This window comes from Sinocyclocheilus grahami, unplaced genomic scaffold (genome assembly GCF_001515645.1).
Source record: "Sinocyclocheilus grahami isolate Dianchi unplaced genomic scaffold, SAMN03320097.WGS_v1.1 scaffold37.1, whole genome shotgun sequence".
Taxonomy (NCBI): Eukaryota; Metazoa; Chordata; class Actinopteri; order Cypriniformes; family Cyprinidae; genus Sinocyclocheilus; species Sinocyclocheilus grahami.
The window spans coordinates 4,694,652-4,707,882 of NW_015505216.1; positions in this window are offsets into that span (position 1 = coordinate 4,694,652).

Genomic DNA, 13,231 nt, shown 5'->3' on the forward strand with positions numbered 1-13,231 from the left:
ATTTTTAACACACTCTGTTAGCTTAGATAATTTAGAAGTTTCATCTGGTCTTGTTGAGATATATAGTTGAGTATCATCGGCATAACAGTGGAAACTAATCCCGTATTTTCTAATAATATTACCCAGGGGCAACATGTATTTTGTAAATAGCAGAGGACCTAGGACAGATCCTTGTGGCACTCCATACTTTACTGGTGATAACTGAGATGACTCCCCATTTAAATAAACAAAGTGCTAGTGATCGGACAGGTAGGATCTAAACCATCTTTAAGCCTGTCCTTGAATACCCGTATATGGTTTGTAATCGATCTATGAGTATGTCATGATCTATAGTGTCGAACGCAGCACCAAGAACAAGTAAAACTAGCAATGAGATGCAGCTTTGTTCTGATGCAAGAAGCAAGTCATTTGTAATTTTAACAAATGCAGTTTCTGTGCTATGGTGGGGCCTGAAACCTGACTGAAATTCTTCATAGAGATCTCATTTTTTTTTGCAGGAAGGAGTACAGTTGAGCACTACTGAAACATAAGGTCTGGTAGATGTCAAACTTGGTTCCTATTGCCACAGAAAAATTTGAGTTGAAAATGGAGGAACCAAGAACCCTTCAGTTAGTAATTTGCTTGTTGTTCTGCTGTTTTTTGTTTAATTGTGTATTTCTTTTTAGTCCAGGGCTTTTTGCCATAGTCTGGAAGCTTTGGCAAATATCACACAGTCAAGTCATTTTTTTGTCTTCAAAGTCAGCTTTAGAATTTTGGTATTAAGATCTGTCTAGTTTCATTGTTAACATGAAAGGAGAGAAGGCAAAGAAAGAATAGTGGAGAGACAAAGAAAGAAGGAGAGAGAATTCACGGTGGTTTAGAGGTGGTTTGAAAAGGGGGAATTAAGGTTAAGAAATAAACCAGGACTGGCCAGAGAGTTGCCATGGTGTTTTGAAGAGGGCACTCAGGCTATTTTTTCACACTCTGCCTGGATAAGCTGAAAGGATCTTTTTCACAATGGACAAGGGAGGGAATCATCTGTTTTCCTCATTGTGTACATGTACATGACTGTCTGTGTATGTGTGAGAGAGAAAGATTTTGTGTTTAACACAGCTTTATCTAATGAGACAGTAATTAGAGACCCTGGGCCTAGGGTCACGAGAGCATGTGTGTACTGTCATAATGTCAAATGTACAACTGAATTCTTGTTTTGTTACGGACTGTCTGCATTATATATATCCATTCCAGCTCCATCAAGATTCTAAAAAAATAAAAATAAATCCTGTAATTTTCTCAATCACATATTCCATATGTTTGGGGTTGGTAAGATGGTTTAATGTTTTTGGAAAAAGTTGATGATCGCTTAGGCTGCATTTATTTGATAAAAATTATCAATAAATAATAAAAAATACCAAGCAATAGTGTAAAATATTATTAATAAAAATAAATCCTGTAATTTTCTCAATCACATATTCCATATGTTTGGGGTTGGTAAGATGGTTTAATGTTTTTGGAAAAAGTTGATGATCGCTTAGGCTGCATTTATTTGATAAAAATTACCAATAAATAATAAAAAATACCAAGCAATAGTGTAAAATATTATTACAATTTAAAATAACTGTTTTCTATTTTAATATATTTAAAGTAAAAAAAATTTTTTTAGAAGAACAGCATTTATTTGGAATATAAATATTTTTTTACATTACACATTTTTGATTCATATTTTTGATGAATCAAAGCTTTGCTTTTGCTTAATAAAAGTATTAAATTATTTAAAATAATTTTACAGACCCCAAACATTTGAACAGTAGTGTATATAGAATTTTACTTTATTTAACTCAATGTGTACCTTGTAGCTTTAATTATAATTTTTTTTATTTCTCCTGATGCATAACTTGCCATCAGTAATGATAAATTATAATTCAGTAAGTGAGTTAGAAATTAATTAACTGTTTTGATGTGAGTTCAGTTCAGTAAAGTATTTGTCAGACTGAATATATATATATACTGTATATTAGCTAGTTAGTTAATTAGTTAGTTAGCCCATATACAGTATAAAGACCATTATTTTATAGTGTTTTTTTTGCATCACACTCAGTGCAGTCTATTTTTTTTTATTTAATTACTTTTTCTTGAAATATGGCACAGTATGAAACACTCACTCTACTCTAACACTGCACTGTATTCCTTCTGAAGTTATACAGTAGCTTTGTGATACATTTAAGTCAAGTCGTTCAATAATAATATTCACCTCCACCAATCCTTGTATGTAATCTGCATCCAGATTAAAAAATGGCAGGAAATGATGTAAGAGATGACATGGGCAAACTAACTTAATTTGACAGAAACAAGTTTCTAATTAGAAAAGTAAAAGATGTCTGCTATATGACAAGGAGTCATTATTTACTACAGTTTGTGCAGCATAAATCTTTTTTCATTGAATGATTCAGTATGTTGTGTGCTGCATCATGTTTAAATATAATACTGTGCAGTGGTAGCCCTGACTCACATGATGCCCTAGGCAAGATCAGACTAAATTTACCTTTTTTTGTTTCAATGCAAAGCCTTATCCAGGAATTAGGCAAATCTTAAAAAATGAGACAGCAATTAGAGACCCTGGGCCTAGGGTCACGAGAGCATGTGTGTACTGTCATAATGTCAAATGTACAACTGAATTCTTGTTTTGTTACGGACTGTCTGCATTATATATATCCATTCCAGCTCCATCAAGATTCTAAAAAAAATAAAAATAAATCCTGTAATTTTCTCAATCACATATTCCATATGTTTGGGGTTGGTAAGATGGTTTAATGTTTTTGGAAAAAGTTGATGATCGCTTAGGCTGCATTTATTTGATAAAAATTATCAATAAATAATAAAAAATACCAAGCAATAGTGTAAAATATTATTACAATTTAAAATAACTGTTTTCTATTTTAATATATTTAAAGTAAACAAATTTTTTTAGAAGAACAGCATTTATTTGGAATATAAATATTTTTTTACATTACACATTTTTGATTCATATTTTTGATGAATCAAAGCTTTGCTTTTGCTTAATAAAAGTATTAAATTATTTAAAATAATTTTACAGACCCCAAACATTTGAACAGTAGTGTATATAGAATTTTACTTTATTTAACTCAATGTGTACCTTGTAGCTTTAATTATAATTTTTTTTATTTCTCCTGATGCATAACTTGCCATCAGTAATGATAAATTATAATTCAGTAAGTGAGTTAGAAATTAATTAACTGTTTTGATGTGAGTTCAGTTCAGTAAAGTATTTGTCAGACTGAATATATATATATATATATATATATATATATAGTTCTATATATATATATAAATTAATTTTTTTTATTTCTCCTGATGCATAACTTGCCATCAGTAATGATAAATTATAATTCAGTAAGTGAGTTAGAAATTAATTAACTGTTTTGATGTGAGTTCAGTTCAGTAAAGTATTTGTCAGACTGAATATATATATATACTGTATATTAGCTAGTTAGTTAATTAGTTAGTTAGCCCATATACAGTATAAAGACCATTATTTTATAGTGTTTTTTTTGCATCACACTCAGTGCAGTCTATTTTTTTTTATTTAATTACTTTTTCTTGAAATATGGCACAGTATGAAACACTCACTCTACTCTAACACTGCACTGTATTCCTTCTGAAGTTATACAGTAGCTTTGTGATACATTTAAGTCAAGTCGTTCAATAATAATATTCACCTCCACCAATCCTTGTATGTAATCTGCATCCAGATTAAAAAATGGCAGGAAATGATGTAAGAGATGACATGGGCAAACTAACTTAATTTGACAGAAACAAGTTTCTAATTAGAAAAGTAAAAGATGAATTGAATAACTTTTTCTTGAAATATGGCACAGTATGAAACACTCACTCTACTCTAACACTGCACTGTATTCCTTCTGAAGTTATACAGTAGCTTTGTGATAAATTTAAGTCAAGTCGTTCAATAATAATATTCACCTCCACCAATCCTTGTATGTAATCTGCATCCAGATTAAAAAATGGCAGTAAATGATGTAAGAGATGACATGGGCAAACTAACTTAATTTGACAGAAACAAGTTTCTAATTAGAAAAGTAAAAGATGTCTGCTATATGACAAGGAGTCATTATTTACTACAGTTTGTGCAGCATAAATCTTTTTTCATTGAATGATTCAGTATGTTGTGTGCTGCATCATGTTTAAATATAATACTGTGCAGTGGCAGCCCTGACTCACATGATGCCCTAGGCAAGATCAGACTAAATTGACCTTTTTTTGTTTCAATGCAAAGCCTTATCCAGGAATTAGGCAAATCTTAAAATTTGGTCAATATGAGGTGTCTAAAATGTCAGCAAGAGACAGCATTTGTCCCAGAAGTGCACCTTTGGTGACCAGAAAAGCTTTGTAGTTTGGCAGGTTTTGTGACAGAGCTTGTTGAATGCATTTCACTTATAAAGAGACACAAGGGATCAAAACAGAACATTTGAGTTAAAAGGGAAAAATAAATAAATCTGCTGTGTTAATAATGGAAAGAATGGCATGGAAAGAGTGAGAGAAGTGCTGCTTTGGCACAACGTGAACAGATGTTTAAACAGTGCCCTCTGGCCTGTGTGTGCATGTATGCGAGCATTTGTGTGTTTGCACAGGGGGATTGGAGTGTTTAAAGCAAACCCTATGTATTTTGGAGATTAGGGGACACACGGAGAGCACAGAACAGTACAGCACACCACGAACCCACAGAACAAAACTATAGCACAAGGTTTGCGGCAGAGAGAAAGAGCAGAGAGCTGGAGGAACAGGATAAGCCAACAGAGAAGAACTGCAGACATGGAAAGAGTGAGAGAAGTGCTGCTTTGGCACAATGTGACAATGAACAGATGTTCAAACAGTGCCCTCTGGCCTGTGTGTGCATGTATGCGAGCATTTGTGTGTTTGCACAGGGGGATTGGAGTGTTTAAAGCAAACCCTATGTATTTTGGAGATTAGGGGACACACGGAGAGCACAGAACAGTACAGCACACCACGAACCCACAGAACAAAACTATAGCACAAGGTTTGCGGCAGAGAGAAAGAGCAGAGAGCTGGAGGAACAGGATAAGCCAACAGAGAAGAACTGCAGGTATTCTGAATTCCCCAGGCACATGCAGAGAGGAAATGGGCTAAGGATAGTAAAATACAACAAAAGAACAGAGGAGCGAAATAATAAGAGGATGATTGAGAAAGGGAGAGGAGGAACGGATTTATTTCCTGGAAGACCAAAAGAAAGTAATCAGAGAATTCATGATGTCTTCTTTAGCACCATGCTGCTTTTCATTTTAACATTTTCTGCCTCTGAGTGAATGAGTCCTACTTCTCCTGATTGGCTCGGTCGAATTGTTATTGTGACAACCCAACAGAGAGGCCATTTCAGAAAAACAGTTGGAAAGACTGAGGTTTCATCAGGCTTGTCCTTATTTATCATTGAAGTTTAGAAGAGCAGAGGAGCTTCAAATTAACTTCTCGAGCTGTAAGCTACTCATAAAGTAGTTAAACAGCCTTTCTCTCGCATAAATGTAGATGATATGTTTAATTCTGCAATCAGAGGATTTAACAAACACAACAAAAAATAGGATTTAAATTAGGGTAACAGCATTAAATTAAATTTTATGATAAATGCAATTAACAAAACTAGAAAACCAACACACACTCATGGCAGTTCACAACTATTTTACATTTGTATGTATTGGTGGCGATTTCATATGAATTTGTACAATCTTATATGTTTTTGTATGATTTACTAATGCCTCATTGACCCGTTGATTTAGGGGTGGACCATTCTACATTTCCGTATGACTCAAATCACACAAATTCATGTATTTATAATAACATACATCAGTTTATTTAAAGCACAATTAAATCATGACTTGGTGATCATGAAGGTATTAAATCATGAAGGTAATCATGACTTTATTTCTCATAATTGCACATTTATTTATCATAAGTGCAACTTTATATCTCATAATTGTGACATTGTATCTTGTGAAATTATCTCACAATGTGATTAGTTCTAATTTTTTCCTCACAGTAACCTTTTTTATTTTCTAGTTTTAATGTGCATATATAATTTCAAAATCAATATATGTTGCATATTATGTTTATGGATGCATTGCACTACGTGGGGTCACATGAATGTCTTTCCAGTAAGTCTATTCAATAATTCATGAGTGATATTTAGTCAGTATCCCGGAGGTTTTTGTTTGGCTACCACCTACAGAGAATAAGGAAGTCTGCTCTCTTGCCCTTAGTGTAGCCGCACACATATGATTTCTTTCCGTTTATTTGAGATGTGTATATCTCTCTCAGTGAATGTGTTTGTTCATGTCCAGGCAAATGCAATCAAGGAAATGTCAAGTGGATCATCGCACTTGCACCGTTTTGCATTAAGTCCATCTGCTCAGTGAAGTGTGACTATTTCATCTTGAGTGTTCACACAGGCCACATCTTCAGTCTCCACACACACATGCACAGAAAAGATCTGGTGATTCGAAACTGACAGAGAATTTTGAATTGATTTTCTCATAAAGTAAGTATCTCTTCACTCCAATGACATGGCCAGACATGCTCTCCACATCAAGTATACCGACTCTAGAAACTAGTCATAGTTAACAGGGACATACAAACAGTAGTTGTGTCTGTTACATAAGATCATTCATAAGAGAAAATAACTTACCAGTTATACATTGAGGACATACATTTAAATAAAGAATCAAACCTGAGACACTTTGATTGGATTTGCCAGGTTAGTGCCATCAAACATGCTCTGTATAACTATGGATAGGCTTTGCTTTCGGAATGAAGTCAGTGAAATAATCTGTAATTTTCATTATGAATCTGAAATTGTGATTACAAAATATGCACACGTTTGGTGATTTCTATATGTCCCATTGTGAGGTTTTTGGACACCAGTCTTTTGCCGTAAACTAATTCAGACAAACGAAACACACCTAGAATGCATGTGTAAAACAAATTAAAACAAAACAAACAAAAACAACTTTGATTGGCCACTTACCTGTCTGTCAGACCCTTCCTGTCTAATGGTGTGTTCACACCAAAAGCGAAGCAAGGACTATTTGCATCGCTTTACTCGCTCTACATTATTCGCATGGTTTTTTTCGGTCACTCGTGCAAATAAAAACATTTAAAAAAGCATTTTCTGATACATCCGGACGTGTCAATAAGCTCTTCGCTGATTGGTTTGGGCGACAACGTGTCATCGAGTCGAGTTGATGCGTTCGCGACAAACGCATCGCCCAGTTTGAGTCATTTGCGTCGCCTGGAGCAAATTCGCGTCTGTTCGCGTATTTGCATTGACTTTGTATATAATCTACTTGAGCAAATAATTAAATCATTTTGGTGTGTACACACCATAAGTGGGCGGATCGTGACAGGGTATTATAGTTAAGTAAAACTAAACCATAAAACAACACATTTTTCATTAATAAAATGTATTAAAAAACTTTGAGTTTAACTTGATGTACAAAATAACTTGATGTTACGCAACTAAAACTGAGATAAAAAATAAATAAATCAAACGATAAAGAACTGCTAACTAATAGATATATTTTAAACAAAAACTAATAAAAATGATACACACAAACAGATATTACTAAAACAAAAAAAAAACTACAAAATTAAAATGAAAATAAATTGGTATGTCAAATAGCCTAATATAGTAATAATAATATAATAACATAGTAATAAAAACAATAATAGTATTTCAGTTATACTTAAATAACACTATTAGACCAGAATTATAAATACATATATAAAGTCTGCAAAGTCTTCAAGTCTGTCTTTTTGTCAGTTTTCTAGTTCCATTGAGTCAAAAATGGGGTAATAGCTACACAATAATAGCCACTCCAGCACACCACCAACTGAGACCTGTCTGGTTTTAGTACATCATGAAGATCCAACTGTAAGGTAACTCAATTGTAAGAACCAGTAATTCACAAAGGAAACGCAATAAAGCAAAGAAAGAGATAAACACAAACAATATACCTCAGTGGAAAGGTGATTCAGCTTCATACAGCAATTAAAGAACACTGTGTGCTGTACTCTGTGTTACAGAGTTTAAATTTATTGAATTAAGCTCCAGGTCTGCATGATCCTTGTGCAACTGCACACTGCGCAGCTCTAATGCACGTCTTTATTGAGGAATGCCAGAAGTGAGCTAGCGTACACCATGTTCCAGTGATGTCTGGAGCAGAAACATAAGGAGATTGTTGTTTAAATCCCACTCAGGCTGATCTGTGCCCATTACAGCCATTTAAGAATCTTCTAATCTTCTTCAGTATGTCTTCTACATAGAGAGTGGATGATACATCTGCTCAGGACATCTGCTGTCTAACGAAAAATGAGCAAATCTGTCCTTCTCGACTGTAGAGTCTCATTAATTGGAGGAATACAGCAGTATGTTCTTGCTGTGATGGGTTTTAGGCACTGTTATAAGCTCTGTGGTGGTTTACTCTTTGTGGTGGTATTTATTCATGTGCATAGAAGTACAACATGTCCCTGAATCAACATCTGTTGATGTTGCCCTCTGATTTTAGGGATAGTTTTAGGGCTGTGATTGTCTAATAGGAATTTTGGTCCAGAAACAACAAACAGTGTTGGATCAAGAACATGTCCTATTTGTGTAGCCTGATGTTTTCTTATCTAAGCTATTGCTTTGAGTGACAGGATGCACAGAGAAATGAGCATGTCTACTCACCTTAACTATTGACTCACTGATTGAGGATACAGCGCATACACTCCAGGAGACACACAAGCACATTCACATACACATGGTTATATGCCCTGCATGCATTCAGAGAGCTCTAACGAGATGTGCACTACATATAAAACCTTTTCTACTGATGTGAACACAAATATGATCAGACTTGTTTTGGGATGGGGTGGGGGTGGCAGGTGTTTGACAACAGCTGACTATTCTCGAAGAAAGAAAATAAAAGCCAGAAACGATTCCTTGGAAACTTATATTTTTCTGGACAAAGTGTGGTTTTCTGTGTTATAAACTGAACTTTGTAGACTATGAGGTCCACCCCAAAATAATTTGGGATATAACCATATTCAAGAACAGTGTTCTCATTTTATTGTTATCAGAATTGCCACAGTCGATGTTAAAATTTCTGCTTGACAGCTTGCAGGAGCTGTCATTTAAAGACTGGATTCTGATCACAAAAATCACTAATAAAATGTAAGAATTTTTTTTTTATAATATTAATGGAATAGTTAACCCCAAAATAAACATTTACTCACTCTGAGGCCATCCAAGATATACCCATAGATGAGTTTGTTTCTTCATTGGAATGGATTTGGAGAAATTTAGCACTACATCAATGGAATGGGTGCCGTCAGAATGAGAGTCCAAACAGCTGATAAAAACATTATAATAATCCAATAATCCACATGACTCCAGTCGATCACTGAGGTTTTGTGAAGTAAAAAGCTGTGTGTTTATAAGAAGCAAATCCATCAAGATGCTTTAACTTTAAACTTTGCTTCTGGCCAAAATACAAGTATAGTAAACATTATGTTTTTCTAGTGAAAAAGTCCATCCCTTGTTGCACTCACATCAAAATCCACTGACATATTTGTTTAAAACTGTTTAGCTGGAAGTTGTAATTTAGCTGGAAGCAACAGTTTGAATTTAACAAATGTCTATTGTCTGATGTATTTGTTTTTTTCCCCCGTCTTTTTTATTTTTATTATTATTTTTTTTTACAAAAGTGCGACTTTTATTGCAAACACACACTTCACAAGACATTAATTTATGTTTTTATCAGCTGTTTGAACTCTCCTACTGACGGCACCCATTCACTGCAGAGGATCCATTGGTGAGCAAGTGATGTAATGTTGAATCTGTTCTAATGAAGAAACAAAATCATCTACATCTTGGATGGGCTGAGTGAGTACATTTTCAGCAAATTTTCATTTTTGGGGAAACGTAACTATTCCTTTAATAGTTATAATCTGGCCTATATTGTTTTGCAATAATGAACAGCTAAGAAAAGAAATCCACTACAGTGTACAAAACAATCAGCCTAGCAACAAGACACAAGTCTGAATCTATAACCAGTGTTGCCATGGACGATTAATATTATCAATCGGTATTGAATGTTCCAGAGCACCGTGTAATAGATGGTGTTAATCATTACCGGTCTTGATTATTAACTACTCCTGAGAGACATTCAGGTAATCAGGCCTGAGAGTGTCCGTCTGCTGCTGCCTCTCTGTCCAGATTAATCCTTCACCTTCATCAAATCTTTCAGAGAGTTCATGTCCTATTCCTTTCCTTCACCCTTCTAAGTTCTTCTGAAACTTTAATGTCAGAAGTATTTTTACACCAGCAGTCTGTCAGCGTTATTAGTCTCCTCAGCTTTTAGACACTGTGAGAGATTAGCTGCATGGAGAAAGCTGTCATTTCTGAAACTCAGATGTGAAAAGAGGAAGAGTAGTCTGGATAGTCTCTCAAGAATGAACTTCTGCACCTGTTTTAATAAAGGTGTAAAGATATAAAATAGCATGACATGAGATTCTCTAGTTATTTAGGTCTGTGTGTTTATGCACCTGCATGGTCAATTACCACATATAGGAGGTGATTTCTTCCTTTTTGATAATCTAACACATGCGTTTATTATTATTTTTTAATAAATAATCCATCCAAAACATCCATCTACCTCCCCCCACCTTCTTCTCATACTTCACTGTTTACTTTAGTCTTCTATCTTTCATTCTCACCTCTCTGCGTCCAGGCAATATGTCACTTTTGGAGTGAAACCTGAAACTCATTCACCATCTGAGCTCTATCCGTGGAGACCTCTTTTTCTCTCTTTGTCCCTCCTGTATTTCAATCTTTACCTTTCAACGTTTCTCAGTGTCTTCTCAGCTTTTCTCTCTCGCTTATTTTCTGCAGAGCAGAGGTGTTAAATGGACATGCTTTTCATTCAGTCATCACAGAGCCCTGTCCATGGTGCTGAAACCACGCTTTCTTTCTTTCTATCTTTCTTTCTTTCTTTCTTTCTTTCCCATACCCATTTAAACCCATTCTCCCATGTTGTACATGTCCATATACAACAAAAAATAAAAACTAATTTAAGAAGGTTATAAAACAACATTGAAAAAAAGTCAGTGTGATCTATTTAACCCTTAGGCTTATCAGGTGTATCAAGGTAAGTTATTATTATTATTATTATTACTACATGTTATGACCTTTTTATGAAAGGCAGGGTTAGTTCAGGTCAATATTCCTGATTCTTGACTTCTGAATTTTTTATTTCTAACATTTGAAAAATAATGATGAGCATGTGTCAAGTGTATTCAATCTGCTTAGGCAGTTTTTTTAATTCATGATTAATGGTAACAACACTTGACATTTTAAGAGGCGTTTAATCAATGTGTTTGCTTAGCAAAGTATTAAAGGGTTAGTTCACCCAAAAATGAAAATTAGGCTGTGTTTTACTCACCCCCGAGGCATCCTAGGTGTATATGACTTTCTTCTTTCAGACGAATCCAGTCGGAGTTATATTAAAAATTGTATTTGATCTTTCAAGCTGTTTAATGGCACTCAGCGGGTGTTGCATTGCTTCAGTCCAAATGAACTTAAATAAAAATCGCCCATCCATTAAAAAAGTGTCTCACATGGCTCCGGGGGGTGAACAAAGGCCTTCTGTAGCGAATCAATGCGTTTTTGTGAGAAAAATATCCATATTAAAAATGTAATAATCACTTGAATCTAGCTTGCGCTCACTGTTGTAAACAGAAGCAGCTCCGGGGGAATGACGTATGAGGTCAGCTTTGCGCATGCGCCGCTCAGAAGTGACGAATGCGGAAACGCAGCGAAGAGACCAAAACAAAACAACGGTCAAGAATTAGAAGTACAAAATGAGGATTTGTAAAGAAGAATGTCAGAGGATTTCGATATAAGCCAAGAAGAGACTGGTTTTCCTTTGCTAAAGTAAGGAAACTTTGCTTCCTTTGCTCCTGTTAACAGACGTTGCTTTTCACAAGACTCACCGGCGCATGCGCAACGCTGACCTCATACGTAATGCTCCCGGAGCTGCTTCCGTGTACAACTGTTGGCGCAAGCTACATTAAAGTGATTATTACGTTTTGAATATGGATATTTTTCATACAAAAACGCATCGATTCACTACAGAAGGCATTTGTTCATCCCCCAGAGCTGTGTGAGTCACTTTTTATTTATGGATGGGCGATTTTTTATGGATGAAGCAATGCAACACCCGCTGAGTGGCATTAAACAGCTTGAAAGATCAAAGACAATTTTTTATATAACTCCGACTGGATTCGTCTGAAAGAAGAAAGTCATATACACCTAGGATGCCTCGGGGGTGAGTAAAACACAGCCTAATTTTCATTTTTGGGTGAACTAATCCTTTAATATTTTTCAAAAAAAAAATTATTGTAGATTACATTCCAAAGAACTTGTTTTAAAGAAGATGTGTTTTAAAGTCGATTTTTAAAAATAGATTTCTCATTTTCATCATTGACCATTAATAATACAATATTGACCATTAATAATACTACTATTTTTACACAATTTTTCTTTCCTTGTGTTCAGATTTTGATGTGCTTTGTTGGAATTGCCCGAATCATCCATTCCTGTCTGACCTGATGACTCCTCTAATTACTTACTCTGTCAACCAATCACTACACTTTCAATCACCAGTAAGCCCCACAATGATTATCCTCTCAACCAATCACAGCGAAAGCTCCTAATGGATCATTTTGAGACAAAATGGGCATTTAATATGTTTCTTTCTCACCATGGATAATGACTAGGGCATCAAAATTTCACCCCACGCAGCAAACAAGGTGACAGAAAGATTGTTTGAATATGAATATGTCACCAGCCTAATGATTGCATCCTGACATTGTCAGATTTTAATGCATTGACTGAATTTATGAATTCCATTTCCATTTTCTGATGGAAACTATTTACAAACTATTAGTTTGTATGTTGTATGACTCCACAAGAAGTGCGTTGTGTCCATTTGATGATTTGTTACAGAATTTCTCTCTTTGCCAGTGTCAAAATCCAATGGTCATTAAACATTTCTACAGATACATACATTTTTAATTAAAGTACAAGATTCTACAGACATTATTAATGAACAAGCTGTTTGGACTTGAGGATGTAATGATTAATTCAGCATAATGTATCCTCTTTAAT